This window comes from Molossus molossus, unplaced genomic scaffold, assembly GCF_014108415.1.
Source record: "Molossus molossus isolate mMolMol1 unplaced genomic scaffold, mMolMol1.p scaffold_m16_p_5, whole genome shotgun sequence".
NCBI lineage: Eukaryota > Metazoa > Chordata > Mammalia > Chiroptera > Molossidae > Molossus > Molossus molossus.
The window spans coordinates 97318609-97339201 of NW_023425388.1; the positions used below are offsets into that span (position 1 = coordinate 97318609).

General features: G+C 43.8%; 1 pseudogene; it reads right to left on the reverse strand.

The window, feature by feature from the left end:
• Positions 1–16248: 16248 nt before the first annotated feature.
• Positions 16249–18007, reverse strand: LOC118617018 (annotated as a pseudogene).
• Between the last annotated feature and the right edge of the window lie 2586 nt (positions 18008–20593).

Sequence of the window (20593 nt, forward strand, 5' to 3'; positions counted from 1 at the left end):
AGAGAAAAAGAAATCCTTTAGCTTATAATCCACATTTGTCAAAAGAACATAATATGTGACATGTGATAGATTTTTCTCCTCTGCTTGTTAGTAAGATGTGTTTTCTCTTCTGCTCCAGGGATTAAATAAAATATACAGTATCCAGGAAAAGGAAGTAGATGAGTCATGTGTTAAAGACCCTTTTCTCTATTTTCTAACTATAATTTATTATTATGTCAAATTGGATCTAATCTGTTTCCTAACATATATTAGCTAATAGATATTACATTTAAATTTATATTACTCAGAAATGATATAGTTTTATGGATAATTGTATTATAATGCTAAGACTTTTAGTAATTGGTGTATGTACATGTGATACATATTTTTTTTTTATTCATGCCTAATATATCTTTTAAATCTAACAAAAGTATTACATTTAATTCTGAAATTACTTCTTCTTGGCTATGAATTTTATTTTTGAGAATTTTATTTTTGCTGTATATTGTTAAGATGCATGGGCATTTGAGCTAAGTTTCCTGGACTTGAAATTTGGCTGTGCCATCTATTAGCTGGGTGACCTCTGACCAGTTTCTTAAACTCTCTGTGACTCAGTAGTGTTACCTATACCTGGAGATAATGTTAATACCAATTTAATGGAATCAATGTGAGAAAAAATATATCTAAACCTCTTAAGCCAGTGTTAGGCATATTGTGTACATGATAAATATTAGCTTTTTAATTTGATTTCCAAAAATGTACTCTTTGATACTTTAATTTGATAAAATGCAATAATATTTAAAATTTTTATTTTATTTATTAATTTTATGGCAACATTCTTCTAATAGGAAATTTCTCATTAGTAAAAGTGAGACATTCAAGAACTTTTTAAAAAATCTATTGTGAACCCAAATTTATAAAGGTCCATTATCTGATTATCCAAATGGGATCCAGATATGCTATTTCATCACTTAAAGATATGTCAGGGGAATTTTTCACTTAGGAATTGCAGCATGATGTGATTTGTTTTTCTGTCATACTGCATTTGAATTCCAGACTTCATTAGATGGTTTGTTACAGAACTAAAAAATATAAAATATTATAATCTCATGGTAACAATGGTAATATTTTTTAAAGGAAGTGTTTAATAAGCACCTTAGTGAAATAAAGCACTGAGAAAAAAGAACAATAGATCACTTGAGATGGGAGGAGGGTGGGGAGACTGGAAGAGTTTAAACAAAGAACATATATGCATATATACATAGCCCCTGGACACAGACAATAGTACGATGAAGGCCTAGGGGCAGGTGGGGACTGAATGAAGAATGACTGAGGAGGAAGACATGAGGGACATTTGTAATAATGTCAACAATTTTAAAAAGTTAATTTAAACATTTAAAACCCACCCTCTCAAATAAAAAAGTCATTTATTTGAGCTTTCATTGTTTCTAGGAAAGCATATTTACATAATTTTGTTGTGATACTTAAAATTAAATACTTCTCCTCCAAAATAAAAGTAGAGAACAGAACAAAAAAAGTCCATGGAGAAATTTTTCAGATCTTTTTAATAGCTATTTATTTATTTATATTTATTTTATTTTATTTTGTTTTTTATTTAAGTTATAAATCATTCTACAATACACATTTAATTTTACATATTATATAGTGTCATGGAAAAGACTCAGACAGAACACCAGAGGAAGCAAAACTTTCTTTTACTTACACATATGGACCCAGAGGAGGCAGTCTCCAAATTCTGGGCCCCTAGTTGTGGGGCATGCCTAGCTTTATAGCAGGCTGGGCGGACATTCTTTAGATGCGAGAGCAGTAAGCAGTTTACAGAGCAGGAAGCAAAAAGGTCTGGTTAATTCTAGAAGGCGAAAAAGTCTGGTTATCTCCTGGGTACTTGCTTTTTCTAAAATGGTGGTTTACTTCTATCATTCCCAGCTTTTGATGCTATTAGCTGCTGTTGCTGCCTATTGCATCATGATACAGATCTCTATAATCTGTGTCTTCAGACCTTTGTAGGAGTTGATATCTGTACTGATACTATTGGAGGGCTAATATTTTGGCTGTGGCCTGCCTGGTTACAGTGGACTCTAAAGTTTGGACTATGGTACATATTATGCATGGTCCGAGGCTTACTCCTAGGAGAATTATGGCTATCAGTCCAATTAGTGGAAGTAGCCATCAGAGCCAGCCCTGTGAGTCTATTCCCCAATTCCAATTTTCCAATCTTTGGCTCTGCGTTTTATGTTTTCTCTGAGTTCTTTGACCTTTTGTGTTATGATTCCAGACTGGTTTGCAAAGTAGCAGCATTCTTCCCCTAACAACATGGAAGTTTCTCCTTTTTATGCTCTTAGCAAGTCTAGAGCTCGGCGGTTCTGTAAGGTTAGTGCTGCTACTAAATTAATCTGTTGTTGGATGGTCGTCAAGGAGTCTGCTAATGTAGTCATGTCTGCATTAAGTTGGGCAGACAACTTATAGTAGGTAGAGGCAGAGACCCCTAGACCCCCTACTCCTGCCCCTATCCCAGCTGCAATGCCAATTCCAGCTGTAACTGCTATGCCTATCCCTCTTTTGCTTTGGGTAGGTCCCTTTTGGCTCAGTCAGAGTAGGAGTAGGCTCAATATTTCCTGGGGGGTTCGGATGCTGAGGTTAGGGGTAAAGAAAACCTCTAGATGTCTCCCAGTCCAGTTGGCAGGGAGGCACCTGTAGGCCTCCCATCCACACAGAAAGAATAATCCTGCCTCAGTACATAAATTGCTGTCATTGGGGATACTGAGGTTACTGGCACAAAGCTCTGGCATAAGAGATCCTACTGGGTTTTCTTTGGGGAAACCTTTTCTGGCTGTAGGCAGGTTACATGTGATCCTCTAGTATCTAGGAATACATTGGTTGTTATGGGCCCTTGGGCTAGGGTCTGACTGGGACCAGGAGGTGCCCCAGTATGACTCCAGGTGTGTGGAACAGGTATTCCTAGGAGTCCTTTCTCTTGAAACAGTAGGCAAACCTAACATTCCTGTGTGGAGTTGATAATATTCTAGTATGCTGAGCACATGGTCCGTACTAGTTCCTGAACCTGTACTGTGGGGCTGATTTTCTGTAGTGCTTCCCAGAAAGTAGTAAGGTTGACACCCTTATATATTATCTTTTCCTCCTGTTTCCTCAGCCATCCAGCTGTTTCTCTAACAGCTTCTTTCCAGACCATCTCAAATTCTTCCTGGGTTAAATCACTTAATTGGCGGTAGGTACTCCAACAAACCTGTCTACCTGGGGGCCTGTATGCCTGACACTTTTGACTCTGGTATCCAATGGTCCCTCCCAATTTCCCCATCATGTATAATTTATTGTCCCAGACATATGTGGGGGGCCCAGCCTGGTTGCTATCTGGGAGATAGCATTGTAGGCATTCCACTGGCATAGCAGTGGCGTATGTGAAGGGCGATGCAAGAAATCTATAGCTTGCTACCCTTCCTGCAAGTAGTATCCTTTCTGCAGGCTTGCTACATTTACATACAGGGGCTTGACTCGGGGCAGGGTCTTGCTAAGCAAAGCATACTAAGTATTCAAAAGCACAGACAAGCTCAAGATATGTTTCCTCAAGAGCCATTCACTCCCAGGTGTTCCATTCTACTGGGGCTACAGTCATCAGTCCAATTCTAAGATTATAGCAAAACTTCCCACTGCAGTCAGGTACCATCCTGGGCAATTGTCCATTCCTCTGAGCCTCCGTCAATACCTGGTTTTCTTTTCAGCTTTAGGGTCAGCAACTGTGGTGGCTGGACCTCTGGGTCCCTGTCTGTCCTCCTGGAATCCGCTGGTTCCATTGCCCTCTTGGCTCAGCTCTGATGGATCCAGGGGGTGATTCCTGCAACCTTAAGTGTGGTAGGGGTTGTAAGTATAACAAGGTGGGACCTGGTCCATGTGGGTTGTAGGGGTTTCTTTGTTCACTCTTTAATCCATACATTGTCCCCTGGTTTATGTGAGTGGGCTGGCTCCCCTCATGGTAAAGGTCCTTGGCCTAATCTGGTCTGATATATCTGGCTAAGTGTTTCCTCTAGCTTCTGGAGGTACTTAGTCTGCCCTGCTTCCCCTATACTTTGAAGCTTTCCTCTAGGTAGGGGTAATATGGCTGGCGGCCTCCCATAAACTAACTCAAATAATGTATACCCTGTGGCATTTGGCATTTTGTACCCTGACTAATGCTAAGGGTACCAGGTCTGGCCAGGGCAGGTCAATCTCCTGATGGAACTTTGCAAGGGTTTCTTTTAGAGTCCAGTTCATGCGTTCTACCTTTCCTGAGCTCTGAGGGTGATAGGCAGTGTGTAGCTTCCAAGTAATTTTTAATTGTGTTGCTAGTTCCTGGAGCACTTTTGCAATAAATGCTGGCTCGTTGTCGCTGCCAATGGTCATAGGCAACCCAAAGCGTGGGATAATTTTCCTGAGGAGGTTCTTGACTACCTCTCTGTTTTTTTCTGTTCTGGTGGGGAATGCTTCTACCCATCCAGAGAAAGTGCAGAGTAATACGAGTAAGTATCTATATCACTGGCTTTGCCTGATCTCAGTAAAATCAATCTGTAGGTCCTCAAAAGGCTGTTGCCCCTGTGTTGTATTGCAGGAAACCTTTTTGGGTGACCTGCTGCACTGTTCCTGGCACAGGCCAGGCATTGAGCCGCTGCTGCTGCACATAGTCCAGACATGTTAAGGAAGTAGCAATACCTCCCAAGTGAGGCCTCTATAGATGTTTCCCCTAGGTGTATGAGGGCATGGCACTGCCTGAGGAGACTGCTGGCCTGGCCTTGGGGTATGTAGAATTGTTCGTCTGGAAGTTTCCATATGCTGGTGGGTGTTCTGAGGCAGTTTTCTTGTATGGCTCATTTCTGTTCCTCCACGGTATAGTCTGGCTGATTGAGGTGCAGTTCTAATAGGGAACCTTCTATGGCTGGGGCATTTGTTGGAGCCTCCCTTTCTGTAGCTGCTGCTTTTGCTTCCTGATCTGCCCTTCTGTTCCCTTGGGCTACTTCTGTCTCTTCCTTCCGGTGGCCCCTGAAATGCATTACTGGCACTCCCCAAGGGGTCCAGACTGCTTCTAGCTGTTGAAGTGTTTCTGCCTTGCTTTTAATTTATTTCCTTTTAGGTGTTAAGAGTCCTCTCTCTTGGTAGATTGCCCCATGGATAAGTATGGTGGTGAAGGCATACCAAGAGTCTGTGTAAATATGGACCCTTTTTCCTTCTGCTATTTTGAGCTCCCTAATTAATGCCCAGAACTCTGCCCTTTGGGCGGACCAGCCAGCCAGCGGGGACTTTGCTTCAGTTATTTTCTCACTGTCCACGACAGCGTACCCCACCATTTGTTTCCCCTCAGTCATGTAACTGCTCCCATCGGTGTAGAGCATTAAATCTGGCTTGTCCAGAGGCTGGTCCCGCAGGTCTGGTCAGCTGGCATGACCTCAAGTTGTCTCGAGGCAGTCGTGGTCTGGTTCTCCCAGCTCAGCAGGGAGGAAGGTAGCCAGGTTTATTCACAGGTTTATTCAGTGCTGACTTTCACTCGGGGGTTCTCATGGAGAATTCCCTGGTACCGTGTCAGTTTTGGGTTGGAGAGCCATTTGTGTTCCTGTCCAGCCAGAATGCTAGATACTGTGTAGAGAACAAATATGTTGATCTCTTGCCCAAGTGTTAATTTATATGCCTCCTGTAAGAGAGTGACAGCTGCAGCTATGGCCCTCAGGATGGGAGGCCAGCCTGCTGCTACATTGTCTAGTGGCTTAGACAGGTATGCAACTGGCCTTTGCCATGGTTTTTTTGGTTGTGTAAGAACACCTAATGCTATTTTCTCCTTTTTGTGCATGTAGAGGTCGAAAGGCTGACTGGGTTCTGGCAGCCCTAGGGCCGACACGCGCTCAAGAGGATATTTTATAGCCTAGAAGGCTTTCTCTTGTTCAGCTTCCCATAAGAGAGGTGCTGTGTCTGGGCCTTTTAGCACTTGGTAAAATGGTTTGGCTAATGCTGCATACTCTGGTATCTAGATTTGGCAGAACATCGCCACCCCTAGGAACTCTCAAAGTTCCCTCCATGTGGCTGGAGTCAGTAGGGTTATTATGACCTGCTTCCTTTCCTGGCCCAAGACCTGTTTCCCTTGGGAAAGGAGGAATCCCAGATATTTTACCTGGGCCTGGCATATCTGTGCTTTCTTCCATGAGGCCCAGTACCCTGCCTTTGTTAGCAGTTCAGGGAGCTGGCAGGTACTTTCCCAGCACTGGTCCAGTGTAGGGGCAGCTAGTAGGAGACCATCTACATACTGTGGCAGCACTAGGTTTGTTTCTGTGTCAGTAAATGGTTTTAAGTCTCTGGCCAGGGCCTCTCTGAAGAGAGTGGGTGAATTCTTAAATCCTTGTGGCAATCTGGTCCAGGTCAGTGGGGTCTTTGCTGCAGTGTGGGGTCTTCCCATTCGAAGACAAAGAGTGGTTGGCTCGCCTTCACAAGTCGGAGGCAGAAATGGGCATCCTTTAAGTTTAAACAGGTGAACCAGGCCACCTCCAGCAGGAGCTGGGTAAAGAGCGTGTATGGGTTCAGTACCATGAGATGCAGTGCAATTGTTCCTCGTTCACTGCGCACAGGTCCTGTACTGGCCTGTATCCACTCCCATCTGGCTTTTTCACTGGCTGCAAGGGAGTGTTACAGGGGGACTGGCATGGGACAAGTGTACCTTCCCTCAGATGCTTCTGGATGACCTCTGTGATGCCTAGCCTGGCCTTCCTGGGGATGGGGTACTGGCAGATATGTTTTAGTCTGGCTCCCGGCTTCAGTTCTGTAATTATAAGTGGATGGTTCCCTGCCAATCCTGGCATGTTGTCTTCTGCCCAGACCTTTGGGTATCTTTTTCGAAGGTCAATCCCCCTTCCCTCTGCAGGCTCCTATTGGCCTTTCCCCGCTTCCTTAATATTCTTCTTCCCAGGGAACTAAGAGTGCTATGAGATGTGGGGTGCCAACTTGTAAGTGAGTCTCTCCTGTTGGGAGAAAGAAGATCTGGGCTCCTAGTTTAGAAAGCAGGTTGTGTCCCAGGAGTGGAATCAGGCACTCTGGCATGTACAGAAATTTGTGCTTTATCTGGTGGCCCCTGAGTTCTACATTTTGGGCTTGACAAAACTGTCTGGGCTGTCTGGTGATGCCAATGATAGAGATCTTGCATCCTGAGGGAGGTGCAACCATGGCTATTACTACTAAATATTCTGCCCCAGTATCTACCATAAAGGGGAGAGTTTAACCCCCTACTGTCATTTGGACCATGGGCTCATGGGGGCCGAGGTGTAGTGAGCCTGGTCTCCCCTAGTGCGAGTCTAGGCCTGCAAGACTGAGGCTGGTAGGTGCCTGGCTCTCAGGTCCCGATTGCCTATTGACCGGCCTTTTCTTCTTTTGGTTGAAACATTCTCTTTTCCAGTGTCCCTTTATTTGCAGTATGCACATTGGTCTGATTCCACACTCCAGTGTGTAGGCTTGTATTTTTTTCTGACCACTGGCCTTTCCTGGGTGGCAGGGGCTTTCCTAATGCGGCTGCTAGGAGGGCTGCCTTTCTCTCCATTCTTTTTCGAGCCTCCCACTCAGCCGCCTCCTCTCTGCTATTGTACACCTTGTTGGCAATCTCTATTGGTTGGCTTATGTTCATTATGGCAAAGCCCTTGAGTTTCTAAAGCTTCTTCTTGATGTCCGAGGCTGATTGGGAGATGAATGCCATGTTGACCATTCTCTGGTTGTCTGGCCCTTCAGGATTGAATGGGGTGTGTATCCGATAGGCCTCACACAGACTTTTATAAAAACCCCAGGGCATTCATCAGGCCTCTGAGTCACATAACTACTTTTGACATGTTAGTAGGCATTCGAGCCCACACCCATATTTGGCAGAGAAGGACATTCCTGTATCTCTGAAGTGCAGCCCTTTCTTATTCTGAGCGGTGGTCCCAGTCAGGTTGGGCCGCAGGTGCTGCTGCTTTTGCCCATTGGACTGGGTCTAAAGTGCCCACAGGTGCCGTGGTCTCTAGATATTGGTCGGCTTCCTGGAAAATGCACCTTTGCTCCTCAGTGTTGAAAAGCATGAGGAGTAGCTGTCAGCAGTCATACCGGGTGGGACAATGTGTCTGCATGATGGATTCCATAAGGTCAACTAGGACTTGGGATTTCTCTGAGTACGACGAAGTATGGTGCTTCCAGTTTAAGAGGTCAATGGTGGTGAATGGTTGGTAATAAATGATGGTCCATACTGGCTGCTCTGTATCTTCTGGCCCAATTTGTGGCATCAGGGTCTCCCTGAGAGGCATCTGGAGTGGCTGCCATTGCCGATGCCTTGTTGAGATTGGGGAGGCCGGGGGCACTACTGGGGCTGGTGCTGGCAAGACAGATAGTGGTGGTGGAGTGTCATTTTTGGGGGCCCAGGGGACCATCTCAGGCACATATGGGGGTAAGTGGATGGGTGATTCTTCCTCTGGGTGGCCTTTGAAAATGGGGGGTCAGCATGCTTCTTTAGATTGAGCCACAAGGACATGAGCAGGGGCTGCCTGTGTTTGGCAAGGTAAGGTCTTTTGCTTTTTTTTTCAGTTACCCCTGCCAGTTTGGGCTTCTGCCCAACACAGCATTGGAGCCACTTTGGCATGTCCTAAGCTAGTTCCTGCCATCTATCTATGTAGATGTACTGGTCTGGGTGTCCTGTTACTATCATATGTACTGCCTCTATGATTCCTAGGTTGAAGGTTCCCTCAGGGGCCAGCCTACCCCAAAACTAGGCCATTTGGCTGAACAGGAGGTTTCCAATTGGCTGTGGGTCATGCTTGGATCCTGGCCCCAGAACCGATCAAAATTCTGGAACATGCTGTCAAGTACTGTTGATGGTCCTCCTCTCATAGTTTCTCCTCTCATAACAGTGCACCCTCATGGGCATTTAGGTGCCGCTTAGCTTTGGCAGGTCAGTACAAACCTCTGACTTGGACCAGGTTCTCAGGGAGGGACTGTGTCCCCCAGAACCTGATACTGCCCTAAGCCATATGAGGTCACCACAGTACCACAGGTTGGGGTCCACTCAGACTTCATAGGTTTGCACCAGTGGAGCCACACAGACATTTACATACTGTCATTCAAATAAGTTTAAACATCCTCTCCTGGTGGCCGGAAGGCCTGAGAGGTAATCAGTCTCTCCTTCCAACTGAAGGGTGGGCCTGTACTCAGGCTCCTGGTCCCTGGGGCACTCACTGGTCCTGAAGCTGTGCAGTCTGTGAAGCTGGTCCCATTCATTTCACCCAGCAGCCTGGGTTGGGTGTGATCCTCACCAACAGCTGTCTCTGGAGCCCAGAACGTGCAGGGACCTGAAAGGACCAAGGCGTGCGCTTCCCTCCATCACAGGGCTCCACGAAGCGCACGTGGGGCCACCTCACCGGTGGCAATTGCCTGCTCCTGTGATTCATTTTCCAGTCAGAAAACCAAATGTTACGGAAAAGACTCAGAACACTGGAGGAAGCAAAGAGGTTCCTTTATTTACGCATGCACACCCAGAGGAGGCAGACTCCAAATTCTGGGCCCTGAGTTGCAGGGCCTAGCTTTATAGTAGGTTGGGCAGACATTCTTTAGATGCGAGAATGGTAAGCAGCTTACAGAAGCAAGAAGCAAAAAGGTCTGGTTATCTCTAGAAGGCAAAAGGGTCTAGTTACCTCCTGGGAAGGAAAAGGGTCTGGATACCTCCTGGGTACTTGCTTTTTCTACAATGGCAGTTTACTTCTTCTATCAATAGTAAGTATGTTATAAAAATATAAAATTCTCATGAAAATTTCAATACAAGTTTAATTATAAATGTAACTTTACAGTTAAACATATAAATTATCAGATCACTTTTTAACATTTGACATATGCTAATGCTAAACACTTCCATAATATTATAAAAAAGACAAAATAATATAATGCTTTTCTCCCTACTGTATTATTTTAGGAAGATAAGTAAAAGTTTACTATTTATAGGAGAATAATAATTAACTACAAAAATTTTAACAAGTTTTTTCAACAATGACTATTTTACTGATCTGCTATTGGTTAAAATAAGGTGTCATTTTTTTCTACAAGTTATGAATTACTATCATTTCTTTTTGAAAAGATATCCCCAGGCTGTAGCTTTAAGTTTCCCAGAGATTTTTATTTTATTTATAACCACTTTTGTTCCCAAGCTATTCAATATATAAATAGATTTTATTTCTTATGAAGCATTGCTTCAATTTCTCTTTGATTGACAGATACAAATGGAAGATCAAGTATATCTGATTTTCATACCAGTAAGTGTTTATATACTCCTCATTTTGTAAAACAACCTGCAGAAGTTCACTTTAAAATTTTCCTCATATGTTATTATATTCTGACATGTATAGCACATCAATAATGAGTCTATTTCAAGTAAATATTCTATAAAATAAAATATTGTATCAGGATACAGTAAACTTGATTCGTGGAATATATTGAGAATTTTAGTTATTAGGAAAAATAATATTTCTATAAATTGACCATTTGCTCCAAGTTAATGATACTATTATAAAACTACAATATTACACTGATAAGATTCTGTTGTTGGTTGCAATGCCAGAAGTTTGATGAGCTAATTGGATACACCAATTTACATTTCCTTCTTAGGAGTTTCTCCTTCATTTTAAAGTCCATCAGGTGGTTGAATTTCTTTAATTTTGAAACACCTTCTACCACTCCCTCCTCATTCTGTTGTTTTACTGTTTTTACCAATTACCTATGGAAATAAAAGTTTTTATAACTGCAATATATGAACATATTACAAGCATTTACTCATTATTAATATCCCAATAAGTACATTGCAAAAGTTTAAGAATGGCTTCTTGGCCAGAATTCTATTACCATATTTTAATAGTTTTAATAATATATATCAATCTATTTTCAAAACTGGGCGATTATTGACAGCATAGTATTGAGAATTTTTTGTCTTAGTATTTCCAGGGTCTCCCTCAGTATTTAATAAGAATAGAATAACACCTCAATATATCCCTGTGAATCAATTATTTAATGGATGAATGATAGAATAAGGAAACAATTAATTAATGTATTTAATACATATATGCATAGTACCTATCACACTTACATTACTCTGGCCCTGTGAATATGCTGGCACATGAGAGCAAGAATAATCTGCTTGCATGGAATTTCTAGTCTGTGGGTTTCTCCCTCATTCCAAACCTCCTGTGCTTTTGAATATCCATGTTCTTGTAAAGCTCAGTGTTCAGTGAATTGTCCTGGTTTAACTTTGAAAACACACACACACTCACATTGAGTCAAGTATTCAGTTATACTGCTAGAAATTTGTCACTTTTTCATTTGTTCAGAGTTAATTGTTCAGATAAAATAAGATAGCTGAACTGAAAATATAGAAAAAGTTTTATCTTGGCCTAAAATTTAAGTGCAACTTAGTATTTTTTTGAATAATTCAAAGGTAGTTAACTTTTAGCAATTAAAACTCCCACTGTATTTTTGCACTGATATTCAAAAAAGATTTAGCCCCTTTATTGCATAAGTAGGTTTTAAAGTAAAGATAATATATATGTAGCATTTGAAAAAAATCACATTCATTTGCTCCAATTACTTTAAATGTCAAAAGCTCTGTACTTAAATGAGCAATACCTGCCTTCTCAATTAGGATAGAACTTGACAGAAGCAGAATAAAAGTTTTAATGTTGATCTGTTGGAGAATAGGGGTAGAACTATTAAAATAAACACACAAAAAATGCTTCAGCTTAAATTATTCAAGTTTTGAATTTGAATTGAAAAATACACTGAAGCAAAAATATCGTTTTTAAATGAGAAATATAGTAGCATAAGCATAATTTTAGCATTCTTCTATCTCTACTAGTTATTTAACATAGAAAGAAAGAGTGCAAAATAGCATGGTCCCCAGGCTCAGAGTCAAACATGCTTAAGAAGAAAAATAATAATAATTAAAGTAGGATAAGTACACACTGGGGTAGACTTCAAATTAATCTTACATTATGTTTCTGGAATTCTAAGTTTCTGAAGTTTTTTTGACATCAGATTCTTCCATTATATTATGAAAAAACAATGATGCAACTTTAATTAAAGCTAGACTTTGCACTACTAGATTTATAAAAGAGTCTATTGTTCATAGTTAACTCTTGGCCTGGATGGTTTGGCTCAGCTGTTGGAGTTTAGGCCGGTGGACCCAATTGTCATGGGTTTAATTCCCAGTCAGAGGCATGTACCTGGGTTGCAAATTTGATCTCTGTTGGGGGCTGTTCAGGAGGCAACCAACTGATGTGTCTCTCTCACATTATTGTTCTTCTCTCTCTCTCTCTCTCTCTCTCTCTCTCTCTCTCTCTCTCTCTCTCTCCCCCTTCCTCCCTTTCACTTCCTCTAAAAATTAATAAAAAATATCCTCAGGTGAGGATTAACACAAGCAAAAAAGGTCATAATACCTGAGGTTCTGAAAGTGATTAAGAAGCATTTTTATCTGAATCAGTTCTCAAGAAAATAGAATAAAATGGAAATGGGAATGGCTATTGAAAAATACCCCAAGCCCTCTGAATTAACTGAGTAATAAGTTGCTTATAATTGTGTATTATAATATAACTGTTTTAATTTTATCCTCACCCAAGGACATTTTTTGATATTTTGTTCAGATAGAGTGGGAGGGAGAGAGAGAGAGAGAAACATCTATGTGAAAGGGACACATCTAGTGGTCGCCACCCACATGACCCAACCAGGTCCAGGGACAAACTGCAACCGAGGTACGTGCCCTTAGTGGGAACTGAACCCGGGTCTCTCTGGACCACAGGTCGATGCTCCTACCGCTGAGCCAAACCTGCCAGGGCAGTGTTTTAATTTTTAAATAAGGATCAGAAGACAGGCACTATGAGCTTCCCTGGAGAAGCATTCAAATACTCACATATACTTGTAGATGGTACAACTTAAACAGATATGAAGGATGCTTGGTAGGGGTGGAGTGTTTACTTGTGAGATTTGAACAAATTTTGCCCTACAGTCTTTAGATATTGATATGGAGGTCAAAATTTAGAAGACATATTTCAAATAATCTAATAAGTCTCCTTTATGTTAGGACTTGAACATTTTATAGGTTTTTTTATTTTTTTCCATGTAGCAATACTTTATTTTTAATATTTTTTTAATTTTTCAATTACAGTTTACATTCAGCATTATTTTGTATTAGTTTCAGATGTACAGCAAAGTGGTTAGAAAATCATGTATGTACTTTATAGAGTGGTCCCTCTGCTCTGAAAACAATCCTTGTTCCAGAAAAACTAAACTAAAACCTTAAATAGGCATATCTTGTTTTATTGCCATTCACTTTACTGTGCTTTGCAAATTTTATGTATTTTACAAATTGAATATTTGCAGCAACCCTGCGTAGAGTAAGTCTATCACTGCTGTTTTTTCAACATCATTTGTTCACCTCATGTCTGTGTATTACATTTTAGTAATTCCTGCAATATTTTGAACTTTTTCATTATTATGTTTGTTATGGTGATCTGTGATCTTTCACGTTACTATTATAATTGCTTTGGGATAAGCCCATATAGACCAAAAGCTAAGCCTCTTGTACCAAACAGTTAACCAAGTAGTGAATGCAAAGAAGAGTTACTGAAGAAAATTAGAAGATCTACTCCAATGAACATACAAATGAGAATAAAATGAAAAAATGTATTGATGATATGGAGAAAATTTTAGTGGTCTGGATAGAAGATCAAACCAGCCACAATATTTTCTTAAACCAAAACCTAATCCAGAGCTAGGTCCTGGCTCTCTTTGTTATGTCTCTCTCACATCATTGTTCTGTTGTTAGCTAGCTATTAATGAGGAAAAGTGTTGTGGCAGAAATTTGGTCACAGAAAGAGACAGACTGCATGCACTTGAAGGATTAGAAAAGGACTGTTTAATGCCCACCAGTGCTATCCCAGCGGAGTCACCTCCAAAGGCCCAGGTTCCAACCATCTTTTATACGTGATAAGGCTCTGGGCACTTGGGGGCCTTCTAGTTCCACTGTAGTTTAGGTGATTGGCAGATGTACCGGAAATTACATTAGAACAGCCAAGGGTGGGGTCACTGCACTGCCTAAGGGGCTGCACCTGGCTTGCCTTCTCATTCCCCACTCTTGATTTTCAAGCTGCTCCCAGTGGATTTAGAACAGCTTGGACAGAAAGTTCCCCGAGTACTGCTTGAGGAAGAGGGGCTACAATCTCTCTCACTTCTTTCTGCTGAAATAGGGGCATTGAAGGGGAGGGATGCTGCAACTAGAGTTTTCCCTGTCCAGAGGAGAGTAGTTGGGGGTCCTTATCTGAAGCATTACTTGGAGCTTTATTGTTTGTAAGTGAGAGGAAATGAAATTGGTTAGCATGTTGAGAATACAAGGGCCAAACAGGAGCTCTGTAAAAAACAATGAGAGAGGACCAGCCAGTGGTAGTACCCAAGATGCCCAGTTTTTATTCCTTTAACTGCTGGGCCATGTCGCTAACTATTTCTGACTAATTAACATAAAAGTAACATTTCACATTTAAGAAGAAGCATATTTCTCCTTTTTCAGCAATCAGGATCTAGCCCCATTATATTTTGTAATACCACTGCTGCTAAGGAGTCTACTTGATCCTGTAAGTCTACTAAGGATACAGAGTCTAGTGCTGGGATCAGTCCAGCAGGTGATGACCTTCGATTCTACTGACAGAGTCCTCAGGCACTTGCCGTAGACCTATCAGCAAGCTTCACTGTCCTCTTAAGGTAACCTTCAGAGGATTGTTCTGGCTGGTGGTCACTCTCCAGGCAGGTTGGTTGTCATGTAGCAGGTGAGCTGCCTTTACCCATGAGTGGTGGATCCAGGTATTCAGACCTGCAACCTTGAGAGCTGTGGGAGTGGTTAGTATAAATAAATAGGGCCCTTTCTAGGTTGGTTTGAGGGGTTTCCTTTTCCAGTCTTTTATCCAGATTTTGTCCCCTGATCTGTGTGGGTGTACAGTTATTCCCAGGGAAATGGGTATTCTATCAGTTACCCATTTAGGTACCTTAAGAACAGTTTTTTCTAGTCCTTGTAGTTTTTTTTTAGATTTCCAAATTTTCCAGTTCTTTTATATCCCCTTTGAATTTAATTAGTGGGGGAGGTCTGCCATATAAGATTTCAAAAGCGGAGAACCCTATCTTTGCCTGAGGGATACAATGTACTTGCAGGAGAGCTAGGGGCAGTATATCAGTCCACGGCAGGCTGGTTTCTTGACATAGTTTTGTCATGGTCTGCTTAAGGGTCTGATTCATGTGTTCTACTTTCCCTGAGCTGTGGGGCCAGTAGACCTTGTGCAAATTCCATTGGAGTTTTAGCTACCTGCTGTACTATTTCTGCTACAAAGGCTGGGCCATTGTCTGATCCTATAGTCCATATCTCAGAGGATGTCTCTTAGTAGAGCTTTGGTTACTTCTATTGTCTTTTCTGTATGTGTGGGGTAAGCTTCAACCAAGCCCAAGAAGGTACAAATGAAAACCAGGAGATATTTATTTCTTCTACTGGGTCTTATTTCTGAGAAGTCTACCTCTAGATCTTCAAAGGGTGCTTGGTCGTGGCACTGAATTCTGGCAGGCCTGGTGGGGCATTGTTTGGCATTGTTTTGAGCACAGAGGAGATAGTGTTAGGAGACTGAGGCACAGAGGGATGGAAGTCAAGCAATCAGGTAGTACTAGCTTAATAAGGCTTCTAGGGCAGTTTTTTCTTTTTCTTTTTCTTTTCCAGATTGGTGAGTTCATGTTGTTGGAAGACTAACTGATGGGCTAATTGTTCTGGTGCATAAATTTTGTGATCTGGCAGGATCCACCATCTTTTCTGTGTTATATTCCCCCCTTCCTGTTGTGCCCATTCTTCTTCCTGAATTTTGGGGTTGAAAGTATTTCTAGAGCCAGCATAATTTTTGACGGGGTTGCCTGTTCTCTTGTGGCTTGTTAAGCTGCAGCATCTGCCCAATGGTTTCCTTCTGACATTGAGTCTCTTTCCTTTTGGTGTCCTTTGCAATGGACAACTGCTACCTCTCTTGGGTCCCAGACCACCTCCAACAACTTTGGAATTTCACCTTGGTTTTTTATTTCTTTTCCCCCTGCAGTAAGGAGTCTTCTTTCCTTGTATGTAGCCCCATGTAGAACAGCAAAGGCATAGAGCAAGTCAGTATATATGTTGGCCCACTTATCTTTGCTGAGTTCTAATGCCCTCACCAGGGCTCATACTTCTGTGTCATAGTCTTTGCCAGGAAAAGTCACAGGCAGGTGCAGGGGAGCCTTTGACTTGTCTAAGCCAAAAAGTCTGTGATGAAGCAGGCACTGCAGGGGGACCAGGGCTTCTCAGGATTTACTTGAGCCATCACAGGAGCCATGACATGACGAGAGGTGCTCCCAAGCCTGTTCAGACTGACACATGGAGCATAGCTCTGAGCCAGGTCACACACAGTGCCCATGTCAGCAATGCCCAGGGTGTCACAGGTAGAGACACCACACAGATCATGATGGGTAAACAGCAAAGTGATCTGGGTTCAAAACCTCAGGGGTGTTGAGTCCTCACTGCCAGGCACAGAAGCTGTATAGGGTCTGGGCAGTGCTGGGTCCCACCTGGGGCTCTTCCTCTCCTGGCCCAAGAACCACTAGCCAAGTCACTACCAAGCTAACAGGGTTGCAGATGCTCAGGTTCTTGAAGGCCTTGGCTGTGACCACCAAGACTGTGAGCAGGTAGCACTTCAGCCCTGTGCCATGAAATGCTGCCATCTTGTCATCTGCCACCACCAGGGTCTCCACAAATCTACTCAGGGAAGCAAAGTGCTTGGATCTTTGGGGGCTGGGCTTGGGGTTCCCAGGAGGAGTCTTGATGCTGCACATGGGGCCCTGGCTGCTGGTGGGGCTCTTCTGGCATAGGATGTGAGCCCCAGGCCCTCCTGCAGAGTTAGGGGTACCTCCCTCCAGGGGCTGGATGTGGAGTTTGGTCCCCCAATACTGCACCATCTCTAGCAGGGATCACTTGTAGGTGCCCAGCTCTGGCCCACCCAGGAACTCAGGTGCCTGGCCCAGGTACTGCACTGTCAGCCCTTCAACCCACACACCTGGGTCTTGGTCCAACTCTAGCAGCAGTGTCTCTGCAAAGGCAGGCAAATGGTACCACAGCCTAGCAGGGATGTCCAAACCAGGCAGGATGCTGTGGCTGAGTTTCTCAGGATACATGATCCCCTCCTCTGGGGTGAGGGGCCCAGCCAGCCTGCTTCAACTGGGTCAATTTGCTTTGAAAGGTAAGTTACCAGTCTCTGCCAAGGCCAAAATTCCTGGGTTAGGACTCCCATGGACGTCCAGGAGTTCTAAGGCTGGTGCCTCAATGAGCTTGGTAAATGCTTCCTCCATGGGGGCCCCAGACAAGGGGAGCCTATTTTTCTTTCAGGGCCTCATATAAGGGTTTTGCCATTTCTGAAAATCCAGGTATCCATATTCCAAAGAACCCTGCTGCTCCCAGGAACTCTCAAATCTGTCCATGGGAAGTGGGAATCAGAATAGTACAGACTGCCTGTTTCCTTTTGGCCCCAGCATTTGTTTGCCTAGGGTGATCTTGAAACCTAAGTCTGGCCAGCAGCAGCTGAATGGAGCAGAAGTTCTGGTTTTCATCGCTTGTGGTTGGTCATTTTTCCACCTCCTGCATGACCCCCACTTGGGATTGGGCCCATAACCTGGACATGTGCTATGACTAGAAATTGAACCAGGACCTCTCAGTCCATGGGGAGATGCTCAATCCACTGAGTCACACCAGCCAAGCTGAGGGCAGGAAGGAGGCCAACAGCAGCAGGAGCAGCCACACCAGCCCAGGGAAAGTCACAATGGGGAGCAGCAGATGGGGTTGGGCTCCCCACCACCAGCTGCCTGTCCAGCTCCTCCTGGGATATGGGTGTGGCTGGGACATGGCAGGATTCTGAGTTTGGGAGGGACTGAGGCAATCTGGGCACTGCATCCTTCACACCCTGACTTTATGGAAAGCTTCTCTCTGTAGCCTGGGGCTCAGACTAACACCAGGGTTAGAGGCAGAGCCTCAGACAGGCTGGGGACCTTAAGAGAAGATGGAGAAAATTTGCCCCTTGGTCTGGGAGAGATGCCTCATGGATCGACTTCTGTAAACCCTCCTCTCCTGAGTCTTTGTCTCTCCCTGCCTCTGTCTTCTGCACCTTCTCTGGGGCCTCTCTCTGTTTGCCCCAAACTCTGGCTTCACCTTTGTGCCTTTGTCCATCTCTCTCCTGCCCTTTTCTATCTGTATCAGCAGGTCTCCCTGAGGGTTCCTCATTAAGTAAGGCCTTTTGTGCCCGGGCTTCTTTGTCTAAATGTCCAGCTGGCACCTGGGTCTTGAGCCACTTTCTGGCTTCTGTGACAGTCCACCACAGCCAACCCAGGTGAGGCAATGAGTCTGGAAAACTGCTTTCTCTTCGTGCAGGGTCCCATCAAGGCCCATTCTCTGTGGACCCCTTTTCTCCTGCAGTGGTAACTACATTGCTGCTGGGGGTTTTAGTCTTTGTGTCACTGACCTGAGACATCTCACAGGCTCCAGCAACCCTGGCTCCAGCGGCATAGTGGCTGGTTGTGGGGGTGAGACAGATGGAGGTGGGCTGTTGGGCAGGTGAGGTTCCCCATCTTTAGGTAGCGGGGCATATGGTAGTGGAAGTGGAGGGGCCTCTTCCAAATCCCCTTGTAATATAGGAGGCAACTTAATTCACTGTGAAGTCTTCCTTTCACTTTGTGCCATGAGGACCTTACACTGTCCCTGACTAGTAACACAGAATCGGACTCACGGAGGCCTAATTTGGGCTATTTCCAATCACTGGTCTATGTAGGGAAATTGGTCAGATGGTCAAATCTTGTATTGTACATTCCAGAACAGTGGGTTTACAGGAACTTCCCCCCATAATGATATCTAAGATGGTTAAGCAAACTTCCCAGTCAACAGTGTTGCAAGACAAACAGGAGGAAACTTATTCTGTCTACCTGGCCGCTCCCCTCATAGGGATTTAGGTGCCTTTTGGCATTGGCAGGTCAGTATAAGCCCCTGACTTGGATCAGGTTCACTTGTGGAGACAAATGTCCCCATAAACCTGATACTGCCTTTAACCATATGAGGTCACCGTGGATGTGCAGGTTGGGACTCACACAGGCTCCGTAACAGGCATGGTGGAGCACAGTCACACACACACAATCACACAGCATTTAAATGTTCACCCAGGAATTTCCTCTCCTGTGTGGCGTCTATGCCATTTGGGAGGTGATCAAGCTCCCCTTCTGCCTTAGAGGCAGGCCTGAACTCAGTTCTGGTTCCCTGGGAACACTTACCAATCCAATATCCTGGCAGGCATTTCTATCCTTGCTGGAGTCTGTTGGAGCACAGTGGTGGCCGACAACAGTCAGGCCCAGTGAGGGTCAGGGTCCAGTGAAATCACTGGTGGCCCACCTTCCTTTCCATCTCTGGGGCCCAAAGTTAGTAGCTCCTTCCCACCAGCTTCCGACAATGGTGGCTCAAGGGGCCAGCACAGCTGTCAGCTTCCCAGCTCATGCAGCAAAATGTTGTGGCAGAAATTCAGTCGGGGGAAAGAGACAGACTGCAATACACTGTTTAATGCACCCTGGTCCTGTCCCAGAGGAGTCACCTTCAAAGGCTGAGCCCCAAGCCCAGCTTCCAGCCACCTTTTATACATAATAAGCCTCCAGGCATTTGGGGTCCTCCATGTTCCACTGTAGTTTAGGTGGTTTGTGGATGTACGGAAATTACATTACAAAAGCCAAAGGTGGGATTGCTATACTGCCTAAGGGGCTGCACCTGGCTTGCCTTCTCAAAAGAAAGCAAAGAGTATTGAACACTGATCCTGTTATACCAGAAAGCTACAGTTTCACACATTAAGGAATTGCAGCATTGTCCCTTCTAGGGGATTATCACCCCTCCCTCCCTTACCCACTCCAGTACTGACTGGATTGTGTGCATGGCTGGGAGCAGGAGAAGATAAGGACAAGCACAGTAAAATTGAAATAGTGCAGGGGGACGTACTTAACCATAGAGGAATGTCAGTCTAACATGGGAATAAGATTGTTGGCTAGGGGGGTGGACCCCAATGCAAACTCGTGAAAGTTTGGAAACTAATTGGTTAATTTGAAAAAGCTTCTGGTTCCTCTTAAACCTGAGAATATATAATTTCTCTTTCTCTCTGTCTCTCCCTCCCTGGTGACCCACACTCACTGGTGCATTCCCTCATTCTTTCTCCATAACCATGTGGCCCTACCAGCACAGCAGTGGATTGCAGCTGGGAACACAAACTATACTAACCAGATCCTGGACTGATCTAAGCTTTAATATGACATAGAATCTCTGGACATTGACTCTATTTCTAGCCCTGATTTTTCATGGCGAGATTAACAGAGATGGAATATTGGGGAACTTCTTCAGTTTTGCTTCCCGAATAAATTTTTCCACCAGACCACATCCTCTCTGGTGGGTCCCTAGAAATGCTTTTTCTCACAACACCACAAAACCCCCACAATTCTATTAAGGCTGGGAGAGGTG